This window comes from Macaca nemestrina, chromosome 12 (genome assembly GCF_043159975.1).
Source record: "Macaca nemestrina isolate mMacNem1 chromosome 12, mMacNem.hap1, whole genome shotgun sequence".
In the NCBI taxonomy this organism is placed as follows: domain Eukaryota; kingdom Metazoa; phylum Chordata; class Mammalia; order Primates; family Cercopithecidae; genus Macaca; species Macaca nemestrina.
Genome location: NC_092136.1, coordinates 107,580,162 through 107,592,301, shown reverse-complemented (window position 1 = coordinate 107,592,301; position 12,140 = coordinate 107,580,162). Strand labels below are relative to the sequence as shown.

The following is a 12,140-nucleotide window of genomic DNA, read 5'->3' as shown; positions in this document are numbered from 1 at the left end:
TGGTGGTTAAGAGCACAAGTTTTGGAGACAAAGTTCTGGTCTGGGATCTACCACTAGCCAAGCGGCAGCCTTAGACAAGTTGCTTGACCTCCCTAGGATTAAATGGGGTAAGTAATTAAATGAGCTTGTAGGATTGTTCTAAGGATTAAATGAACCAAAGCATGTAAGGCACTCAGCATAGTTACAGGTATTTAATATACATTCAGTGAGTAGCATTTATTATTAGTATTATTATTTTGTCATTCTTACTGTGTTCTCCTCTAAAGTAAAAGATCATTTTGTCAAGTGAAGAATCACTTAGGAGAACAGTTAAAATAACGTCTCGCAAGTTGATGTGACCTGAACTGGGATGATGACTGTTGGGAGGGAGAGAATTGAACAGAAGTAAAAAAATATTTAGATGGTAGAATCAATTGGACTTACTGATTGAATGGGAAAAGTGAAGGGAAGGAAAATAACCATTAGTTCTAATTGTCTGTCCCCCAAACAGGAAACAAAGATAACAATTAGATCTCATTATCTGTCCCCCAAAGAGGAAACACTAAAAATGGCTTTGGGTGGCAGAAGAAGCCTGTGCGAATGCTATTTAACTCATTATTCACAGGATATTCATTAAATAATTATGCTAAATGTTTTATATAGAAAACAAAAACTTACTGTTCATTTTTAAAGTCAAATAGCTTTGTTTTAAAGGAGACCCACTTGTTAATGGTCCATTTACTATTAATTAGACAATCTGTGTTTAGCAAATCATGGCTGTGTGTGTGATATTCTGAGCCCACTATTGATAAGAAATGCCCTTCGCATTATTATTTTTCCATGAGTGGTACTGAGTTCATCTATTTCTTTCTACTAAGCCTCCACTATAGCCAAACCAGCATTTCTCAAGTGGTTCAGTAGGACCTAAGTATGGGGAGAATGTTTTCAAAATAATTTCAGCTTTTATTTTAAATTCAGGGAGTTTATTTGCAAGTTTGTTACATGTGTATGTTGTGTGATGCTGAGGTTTAGGTACAATTGATCCTGTCACCCAGGTAGTGGGCATAGTAGCCAATAGTTTTTCAACCTTTGCTCCCCTCCTCCCTCCCAACTCTAGTAGTCCCCATTGTCTATTGTTGCCATCTTTATGTCCATAAGTACCCAATGTTTAGCTCCCACCTATAAGTGAGAACATCTGGTATTTTGTTTTCTGTTTGTGTGTTGATTTGCTTAGGATAATGGCATCCAGCTACATCCATGTTGTTTCAAAGGACATGATTTCATTCCATTTTATGGCCATGTAGTATTCTATGGTATATACATAACACATATTCTTTATCTAGTTCACTGTTAATGGGCACCTTGGTTGATCCCATGTCTTTGTTATTGTGAACAGTGCTGTGATGAACACATGCATGTGTCTTTTTAGTCGAATGATTTATTTTCTTTTGGATATATACCCAACAGTGGGATTGCTGGGTCAAATGGTAGATCGTTTTAAGGTCTTTGAGATATTGCCAAACTGCTTTCCACAGTGGCTGAACTAATTTACCTTCCCACCAGCTGTGTATAACATTCCCTTTTCTCCTAGCCTTGCTAGCATCTGCTGTTTTTGGACTTCTTAATAATAGCCATTCTTACTAATGTGAGATGGTATCTCATTGTGGTTTTGATTTGCATTTTCTTCATGTCTGTTGGCTGCTTGTATGTCTTCTGTTGAGAAGTGTCTGTTCATGTCTTTTGCCCACTTTTCTTTTTTCTTTTTTTTTTGAGATGGAATCTTGCTCTGTCGCCCAGGCTGGAGTGCAGTGGCTCAATCTCTGCTCACTGCAAGCTCCGCCTCCTGGGTTTGCGTCATTCTCCGGCCTAAGCCTCCCAAGTAGCTGGGACTACAGGTGCCCACCACCACGCCTGGCTATTTTTTAAAAAATATTTTTAGTAGAGACGGGGTTTCACTGTTTAGCCAGGATGGTCTCGATCTCCTGACCTTGTGGTCTGCCCGCCTCGGCCTCCCAAAGTGCTGGGATTACAGGCATGAGCCACTGCTCCTGGCCTTGCCCACTTTTTAATGAGGTGCTTTGGTTTTTGGATGTTGAATTGTTCAAGTGCCTTATAGACTCTGGGTTTAGACCCTTGTCAGATGCATAGTTCATGACTATTTTCTCCCATTCTGTCTGTTGTCTGTTTACTTTGTCAATAATTTCTTTTGCCATGCAGAAGTTCTTTACTTTAATCAAGTCTGGTTTTAGACCCTTGTCAGATGCATAGTTTGTGAATATCTTCTCCCATTCTGTCAGTTGTCTGTTTACTCTGTTGATAGTTTCTTTTGTTGTGTAGAAGTTCTTTAGTTTAATTAAGTCACACATATCGATTTTTGTTTTTTGTTGCAATTGCTTTTGAAGAGTTAGTCATAAATTCTTTCCCAAGGCTGATATCCAGAATGGTGTTCCCTAGGTTTTTTTTTTTGTTTTTTTGCTTTGGATTCTTATAGTTTGAGGTTTAACATTTAAATCTTTAATCCATCTTGAGTTAATTTTTGTAGATAGTGACAGGTTGGGTTCCAATTCCATTCTTCTGCATATGGCTAGCATGGTATCCCAGCATCATTTATGGAATAGGGAGCCCTTTCAGGATAGGGAGAATTTGAGTTCACTCTTCATCTGCATAGAGTTCTAACAATGAGGCGGCCATGATACACTTCTCCTGTGTTTTTATACATCAGCCTATTGACTTTAATACAGTTACATGTAAGCTTGGTAAGCTTGGTTTATATCTGTTTAATTGAAAAATACAGATACTTTTTTTTTTTTTTTTTTTTTTTTAGACAGGGTCTCACCCTGTCACCCAGGCTGGAGTGCAGTGGCCCGATCTTGGCTCACTGCAACCTCCACCTCCTGGGTTCAAGCAATTCTTGTGTGTCAGCCTCCCGAGTAGCTTGGATTACAGGCATACACCACCACATACAGCTAATTTTTGTATTTTTAGTACAGACGGGGTTTTGACATGTTAGCCAGGCTGGTCTCAAACTCCTGGACTCAAGTGATCTGCCCACCTTGGCCTCCCAAAGTACTGTGATCACTTTACCACCAGGCCTGGCCCAGATATTGACGTTTTGTTTGTTTAATTCAGCTTTACTCAGTTATTAGTTACATATAGAAAAATTCACCCTTTTTGTTCATACAGAAACTTTAATGCCATCTGTTTCACAAAAATCAGGATGAACATAAAAATCACTCTCTGTGCTATACCTTCCCAAAGACTTCCTCTCTAGAGGTGTTTTTCACCTGAGGGGGACATTAGAATTACCTGCTCTGTGTTACTAATAAATCGCTAATATTGTTCCAAAATGATCTGTTTCATGTCTCTTTCCGCTCTGGACTGTATGCTTTTCTAGGACACCCGTGGATGGGTATATTGCCTGACACACTGCTTGCTTAATATATACTTGTCAAAATGAACTTTGCACTCTTTTAGAAAAGTACTTTTTTTAAACCAGCATTATTCAATCACAGTACTAATAAAACAAACTGAAAATCTCCCAACTGGAAGAAAACAGATCTGTAGATTTATTTTTAACTAAAATAAAGAATATGATTATAATCCTGGGTTCACTAACGTGTTCCCCTGATCTGTAGTAATTTCTCTCAGTGTGTACACAGACATTGCCCTGAACTCATCCAAAGGGAAGGATCAAATGATTGTGCTTTTCATATCAAACGCCCCTAGAGAGCAGTTGATACTTCAGTGCTATGCTATGAGGTTATCTGCCTCTTGTCCTTTTTTTTTTTTTTTTTTTTTTTCCCAGCTGGGAGAAAAGGGGCAGTAATGAGTGTGGTCTGCTACTTCTGAAAGCTCATCCTCTCACCTGGCATCAAGAAACCTGCCTTGCTTCCTTTGAGCAAGAAGCCCCCTGAGGCTCTTTGTAAAGTGCTACGGGGTAACCCTAACTCTTAGAAGTCGATCTCTCTATTAAGCACCCCAGGGAATGAATTAGAGACTCAACTAGAAGGAACGGAACTCCTTTCTTTAAAATCTTGAAATCCCTACAGGAGACAAAGAAAGTTACTTTCTGTGTAGCCCTTCATATTCTAAGTTTAGCCCCTGTAACAACCAAAAGACTTGTGGACTCATACTGTTTATACATAAATAAAACGTAATCTACAAAGTAAATACTATTTCATTTTTATAATCTTCCTAATTTGAGATTACCCTAGTTTAATAAAAAGTTGTGGAGAGCACATTTACAAACAAAATTTAATTTTAAAAATTACGTCTTAGCTTAAAGTTTTGTAAAATTAATAATAATAGCTAATATTCACAAAGTGCTTATTATGTGTCAGGCAATATGCTATAAGCTTTACTCATCTTAACTCACTTAATCTTAACTGTCATCTTATGAAGTGAATAATAACAATTATCTCCATTTTGCAGCTGAAGAAATTGAAACACAGAGAGGGTAAGGAAACTTCCAAGGTCACACAGCTAGGATGAGGCGCAGATTCAAACCCTTTCAGCTTGCCTCCCAAGGTAGTGCTATTAATCACTTTCCTGTGCAGCCTCTGGAAACCAAAGGTAAACTTCTGGACTGACATGAGAATGAAGAGAATACATAACATATTCATTTCAAACTAAACTGCAAAGCTGGGGATAATCAAAGCCAGGATGTACATACGCATCTAAATAACAGTGTTCCACTGGGAGCTACCTGCAGGACTCCCAAATAAAAACAGTTACCCTGCCACTGAAAACTAACCTCTTTCCTTTCCTGGAGCAAATTATATTACAGATCTAGAAGTTTCTAAACCAGAAAATGTTATGGGAAGAAATTATACCACGGAGCGAAAATACATGAGTTTTATATTATTCTTTATTGAGGCTACATTTCCAAGGCAATAAAAACTGTTGGCAGTATAATTCTGAAATAACTAGAAGTAAAAATATCCCCCACCCAAAATGTAAATCAAGGCTTTCTAAACCTTGGGTTTAGAAAATTCGATGAAATTCAAGCTTCCGGTCCACACTGTAATTTACGTGGTGATTTCGGTCTCCAGTCTTCAGCTTTTTTCTTCATTTCTCTGCATGCTTCAGTCTTCATAATATATCACACCTTTCCCTTTATAGGTGAAAATATGTTATTTTTTTTTACGATACATAAAATATATCTAGTGGCTGGTAAAATATTTCAAATCACCTAGGAGATATAAACTAACTTGAATGAGTTCTTGAATTCATTGGAAAGCAGAAGTTCTACGGTCCTTTAGGTTTCCCTAATTGCTTCTTCTCGTTTACTTTTCATGCTATAACACCAGTAGGAGAAAAAAATCACAAGGGTCACCCTCAAAACACAATTACTGTAATTAGTAATAACTAGAAGATGAAAACATGTTCCATGTTCCACTCTCCTAGATTTAGATAAAAAAGAGAAAGGTTAGGCAAAGTTTTTTTTGTTGTTGTTTTGTTTTGGTTTGGTTTTTTTTTTTTAGCAGTAATGAAAAACAAAAACAAAAAACATTCCATTTAACAATAAGGTTGTGGGCGGGGGGGGGGGCGGCGCTGGGAGTTCACACACAATTTGACTTTGCCAATGATACATTCAAGATCAGCAATATCTAAATTATTTGCCACTGATTAATTGCCAAAGCTTGGGCTATTCTCATTTCAGGTGAAAGAAGAAAAAAAACAATGACATGTAGAACCATAGCCTCATAAATAATAATGTTTGTAGTTTTCTCTCCTAAAAATAAGATTGATCCAAAGCTGATCTGGGTATCAGAAGGAAGCCTGTAGCTAGTTTGGTTCAATACCATTTGTCCTATATCTTTTTTGTTTGTTTTTGTTTTTTTTTGAGGCAGAGTCTCAGTCTGTCGCCCAGGCTGGAGTGCAGTGGTGCAAGTGCAGCTCACTGTAGCCTAGACCCCTAGGCTCAAGCGATCCTCCCACCTCAGGCCCCCAAGTAGCTGGGACCACAAGTGCATGCCACCATGCCTGGCTAATTTTTGTATTTTTCGTAGAGACAGGGATCTCACAATGTTGCCCAGGCTAGTCTTGAACTCCTGAGCTAAAGTGATCTGCCTGCCTCAGCCTCCCAAAGTGCTGGGATTACAGGCATGAGCCACTGCACCTGGCCTGCCCTATTTCTTTATTATACTGTGTCACTTTAAAGCTTTTCTAAAAGTAATTGAGAAAGTTTCAATGACAATTAAAAACTACTAGTAAATTCTCTTTAATCTATGTGAAAATTTTTAGTTTCTCTCTTGAATGGTCTGACAGTATGTACATGTGGCCTGTCTAGAGTCTGATGAAATCAAAACAGTGACATCCCTCAATCAGCCCATCAAGTGGAGATTTTGGAATGAAACAGAAACAGATACAGGCTTCTCTTTTTCCACTCCTTCTTCAGTGATGGCTACGTCTGGGTGAGGTAAAAGGACGCTATTCTGTATTTATATGATTTTTAATTGACAAACCATAATTGTATCACACTATGATTAGTATGTATATATATATATATAGAAAGTGGAGAGATTAAGTCAAGCTAATTAACATATCTATCATCTCATTACTTTACATTTTTTATGGTGAGACACTTGAAATGTACACTGTTAGAAAGGCAACTGAAAAAGTTGAAAAAGGTCAAAACTAACAGATAACTGAGCCAATGTAGGTTTTTTTGTTGTTGTTTTTTTGAGACAGAGTCTTGCTTTAACGCCCAGGCTGGTGTGCAGCGGTGCAATCTCTGCCTCCTAGGATCAAGCAATTTTTCTGCCTCAGTCTCCTGTGTAGCTGGGATTACAGGCGCATGCCACCACACCCGGCTAATTTTTGTATTTTTAGTAGAGATGGGGTTTTACCATGCTGGCCAGGCTGATCTCAAACTCCTGACCTCAAACGATCCACCTACTTTGGCCTCCCAAAATGCTGGGATTATAAGCGTGAGCCACCGCGCCCTGCTGCCAATGTAGTTTTAAGATGTAATTAATTCCTGTCATGGCTCCCATGACTTCTTTATTATGTTCTGCACGTATGCATGTCTGTGGATGGTTTTCAAGAAATCAGAGAAAGTTCTCCAAAACACGCCTGCCCTCCTAGCAGAAGCACGTCTCTGAGGGAACATCAGGCAAGAGCACAGATGGTTTGTAGATGAGTAGATGGTAAGCCACCTGCCATGTGAGGGCAGGTTCTCGCTGAGCCAACCCACAAACACAAGGGGTCATTCTTCTGAAATCAGATGGGCCAAGTATCAGATTCACTAAAGTCTGAATTAGCAAATTCAGATAATGGCTAAGTTTGCATCTTGCTTCATATGTCGTCAGATCCTAAGAGGCACTATGTCTGTGCAAGGAAGACCTAGACAGGTGAGGGACTCATAGATTTCAAAGGATATAATTCAGTAAGACTCTACTATGTGAAACAAAATGAGAGAGAAGAGAAGGAATGGGCAAGGAAAGGAAGAGAAGAGAAGGAAAGAAAAGAAAAATAAAATTTTCTTAGGTTATTTGTGAGCATTTGAAGCATGAATAAAATGCAATTTTTGACTTTATACAGCTATGCACACGATGAGAGAAAGAAGCAATATGAAAAATTACTATCACATACAAATGAAAAATCTTTCAAATTACCCATTTACATTTCACACAGGCTATGCAGCATCTCATATTAGAGGTACAATGCTCATGCATAAAGATCTCCCTGAGGCCACATTCCAGAATTTTCCTTTCCTCCTCCAGTGACTAGCCTGAAAAACACTGCTGACGCTCATTAAAATGACAACAAAGAAGGTTTTTTCCCCTTCATGAATAAAACACTCACCTAGAGTTAATTTTTGTGATTTATAGCAAGGGAGGTCCATGCCAGCCGCAGAATTCAGGGTTGCCTGCAAATGTACTTATGATCTGTTTTAAAGTCAGTAACTTTCAGGATTTCACTGTGGTTGCCTACATCTTATGCACTGTTTTCATGGAGGCAGCAAAGTAGGAGGATGCAGGATTGATGAAATTCATTCTCAAGGCTGGGCATCCTGGCTCATGCCCATAATCCCAGCACTTTTGAAGGCCGAAGTGGGTGGATCAGTTGAGGTCACGAGTTCAAGACCAGCCTGGGCAACATGGTGAATACCCATCTCTACTAAAAGTACAAAAACTTAGCCAGGTATGGTGGCATGCGCCTGTAGTCTCAGCTACTAGGGAGGCTGAGGTGGGAGAATCACCTGAGCCCAGGACATCAAGGCTGCAGTGGGTCGAGATCACGCTACTGTACTCCAGCCTGGGACACTGGAGGGAGATCCTGTCTCAAAAAGAAAAAAAAAAAAAGGAAATTTCATCTCTCAGCTAAAAAAAGAATAAGGAGATTTCAGAATATATATATTAATCTGTTTTGCCCCCAAAATCATCTGAATTTTGGAAATTCTCAATTTTATATTTTAGTTTTAAAATTAAATTTCTCAATAAAATCATGATAAAAGAATGATAAACTTATGTTTGCATGAAAATTAAATGGTTATAATTTTGCCAATATAATCTAATGCTTTTGGCAACATTTTTGCTTTCATACAATCAGAACATAGTGAAAGCATTTATCTAGAAATATTTGACAGGAAAGTTCAAGCAAATTGGGGCATTTCCAGCAGCTTGGAGGCAAGCAGGGTACTCTGCTCTTAAGGCAATGCTAACCCTGATCATGCAGAAGAGGTAATAGCATTCACTAAAGGAATTCGACCATTTAGACTGGACTTCTGCAATAATTCATAAGGTAAAACAAAAAAGTAGCTTTTAACACACTTTAGAGCTATGATTATGCATGGTTTGACAGATGTTTGCCGAGTGAATATTATTTTATTCTTTCCAATGGTATTTCATCAGTGCCATCAATGGTAGAATTCACCATTATTTTATGTGCCCTTAACGAAAAATAAAATGCTGCTAATTAAACTACAATGCATCTAATTTTAGTGATGTGGGGGAAAAAAGTATCTTAGAATCCATGTAACCGTAAGACTGAAGCCTACTTACTTCCAAATTCTGGGCTGTGATGCTTCTACATAAGAATTTATCGGTTGGTGACAAAGAGTACTAATGACCTGCAGCAAATCACACTTACAGGACTCTCATTTCCTGACTCTGACATTTTTATTCAGGTTAAGCCAGGTTAAGTAATTCCAGAATATGTTATATGTTGTTGATAGAGCAACTCATATCCTTCTTAGCCTCACTGGAGAGCCTCCCAATGCTCTTACTCCACAGTCTCTGAGTGCTGGTTCCCTTGCCCTATCACAATCCCTCCAGTGTATGTAGCCATGCATACACTTCTCACACATACACAGTGCTCAAGACAACTTCCTTTTGACACACAGACAGCTCAGATCATAAACATCTCTGGAGTGATTAGCACTCCTTACTGCAACACAAAGGGTGGGTGAGTAAGTATGTGCTTGGTCGAAGGCAGGCTATATTCTACTCTAAGCTCCATTTTCCTGTCCTGTCTCATTCAGCTTCTAACACATGTGAAGCTGCTTCTTAAAAGGCCTTTTTTGTGGCTTCTGTGATCTCATGTTCTCCTGGTTCTCCAGCTACCTCACAATCATCATTGCTGATGTATTTAACACTGTTTTTTTGTTTTTTTTTTTTTTAATCTTTAATTCCTTTTTTTTTTTCTTTAGACAAGGTCTCACTTTGTCGCCCAGGCTGGAGTGCAGTGGTGCAATCTTGGTTCACTGCAACCTCTGCCTTCCAGGTTCAAGTGATTCTCCTGCCTCAGCCTCCGAGTCACTGGGATCACAAGGCATGTGCTACCATGCCCAGCTAATTTTTGTATTTTTAGTAGAGACAGAGTTTTGCCATGTTGGCCAGGCTGGTCTCGAACTCCTGAGTGAGAACCTCAGCCATGTTCAGGAGTTAGAGGTGCCCAGTTCCTCTAAAAGTGGATGTGTAAGAAGAAGCCCAAAATAGAGGCTTGGTTGAAAGGTTTTTTGTTGTTGTTTGGTTTGGTTTTTAAATTTAGGGTCTCACTCTATCACCCAGGCTGGAGTGCAGTGGCATGATCTTGGCTCACTGCAACCTCTACTCCCTGGGTTTAAGCGATCCTCCCGCCTCAGCCTCCCTGGTAATTGGGACTGCAGGTATGCGCCACCACACCCAGCTATTTTTTGTATTTTTAGTAGAGATGTGGTTTTGCCATGTTCGCCAGGCTGGTCTCGAACTCCTGAGCCCAAGCAATGTGCCCACCTTGGCCTCCCAAAGTGTTGGGATCACAGACATGAGCCACTATGCCCAGCCTGGTTGAAAGTTTTCATAGGAGTAGTTAGGACCTACGGCTCCTTCTCCAGCTTTTGAAATTAGGCATAACCCTTCTCCATTCTATCAGCAGAGATGAAATTTACTTGTAAAGAGGTTGAGCTAGAGAGGCTCTGAACTTGGTGATGTAGGAAAATGAGATTGAGTTGACATATGAAATACAAGGAGTTTGCATGAAAATCTACTGGTAAATGTGAGATCCCTGCCATCCTTCTTCTCCCACTCAACTCCCAGAACAGAGGCAGCCAGCATAATACTTCTCAGGTAGGATATTAGAGGAGTTATCTCTCAGGAAATTAACCAGAGACACATAAAGCTCTCCCCTAAAGAAGCATTAGCCCCCAACTGGGCTACTGTGAAACAGATGGTCAACAAGGCCCACCTGTGCACAGAGAGCATTTTAGTGCCTCAATCTTAAATATGAACAGATAGCCAAGGATTATCAATTAAGGGACATTTCTGACATGAATTACAGAGCCCCAAAGCAAAGAAAGAGGAAAAAAAGGGAATCTGAAAGCAAAAGAAACAATGCAATTGTTTATTAAAATTAAAATTAAAATGTCATAATTTTCATAGATAAAAGAAAAATATTATACTCATTAAATAGGAACAGGAATCAATAAAAGGGAACTTTAAGAGAATTAGAAAATGTTCTTGGAAATTTTATAAAAGTGAAATGAAAGACAAAGTTGAAAATATCTATCAAATTTGAGGGAATCTGCCAGAAGAATTTAACAAAAAGATGAAAAATGGTGAGAAAAAGATTCAACATCCAAGTAACAGATATTCTAGAGAGAAAGAAAAGCGAGAATGTTGGTGAAGAAATCATCAAAGAAATAATACAGGAAACTCTCCAAGAGCTGAAGAACGTGAGTCTCCGGATCAAAAAGACCCACAGGGTACCTAACTCCTTGAATAACAAAAGATCCTCACTGAAGCACATTATGATGAAATTTCACAACACAGAAGTTTCCAGAGGGGGAACAAAAACAAACAGTTCACATAGAAAGCACCAAGTCTTCACGAGCATTCAATTTGTCAACAGGAACACAGAAGCAAAAAGAAAAATTCCAAGAAAAAATTCTTTCTAATCTAGATTTCTACACTGAGCCAAAATATTCAGCATGAGGAGAAAATGAAGACAATTTCAGACATACAAGACCTTCTATGTATCTTTCAAGTATGTGTTTTCTGGAAGTTTCTGAAGAAAGCATTCCACCAAAATGAAGATGGAGAATGAGAAAGACATTGGATCCAGGAATCAGAAAATCCCATATTGGAGAAAGGTGAAAGGATTTCTTAGAATGATGGTGAATGTAAGGCCCTTAACAACCAGTTCAGAGTGCATTAGAGCTTAAGGAAAGAGGTCTTCATAAAAAAACTGGAACTGACAGATTATTTGACATGTATGAATGTATGCAGAAAATATTCACAACTCTGTTGGTTTGGGGATAAATTTGGGATATGCATTAACAGATAACAAGAACATTAATAGAAAATAAGATTAATAGGCTGGGCTTGATGGCTCACACCTGTAATCCCAGCAGTTTCGAAGGCCGAGGCAGGTGGATCGTTTGAGCCCAGGAGTTCAAGACTAGATTGGGCAATGTGGCGAAACCCCGTCTCTACTAAAAATACAAAAATTAGCTGGGCATGGTGGTGTGCACCTGTAATCCCAGCTACTCAGGAGGCTGAGGCAGGAGAATTGCTTGAACTTAGCTGACAGAAGTTGCAGTAAGCCAAGATCACGCCACTGCACTCCAGCGTGGGCAACAAAACAAGACTCTGTCTCAAAAAAAAAAAAAAAAAAAAAAAAAAAAGATTAATAGACATCAATAAAAAATAAGAAAAACAAAATTAGAATTACTAATT

At 38.9% G+C, this 12,140-nt stretch overlaps 1 protein-coding gene across 3 annotated transcripts in view; it reads right to left on the bottom strand.

Annotated features, from left to right (window-relative positions):
- LOC105493664 (ELMO domain containing 1) overlaps positions 1-12,140 on the bottom strand; it is a 75,005-nt gene that overhangs the window by 51,691 nt on the left and 11,174 nt on the right. The window lies entirely within an intron of this gene.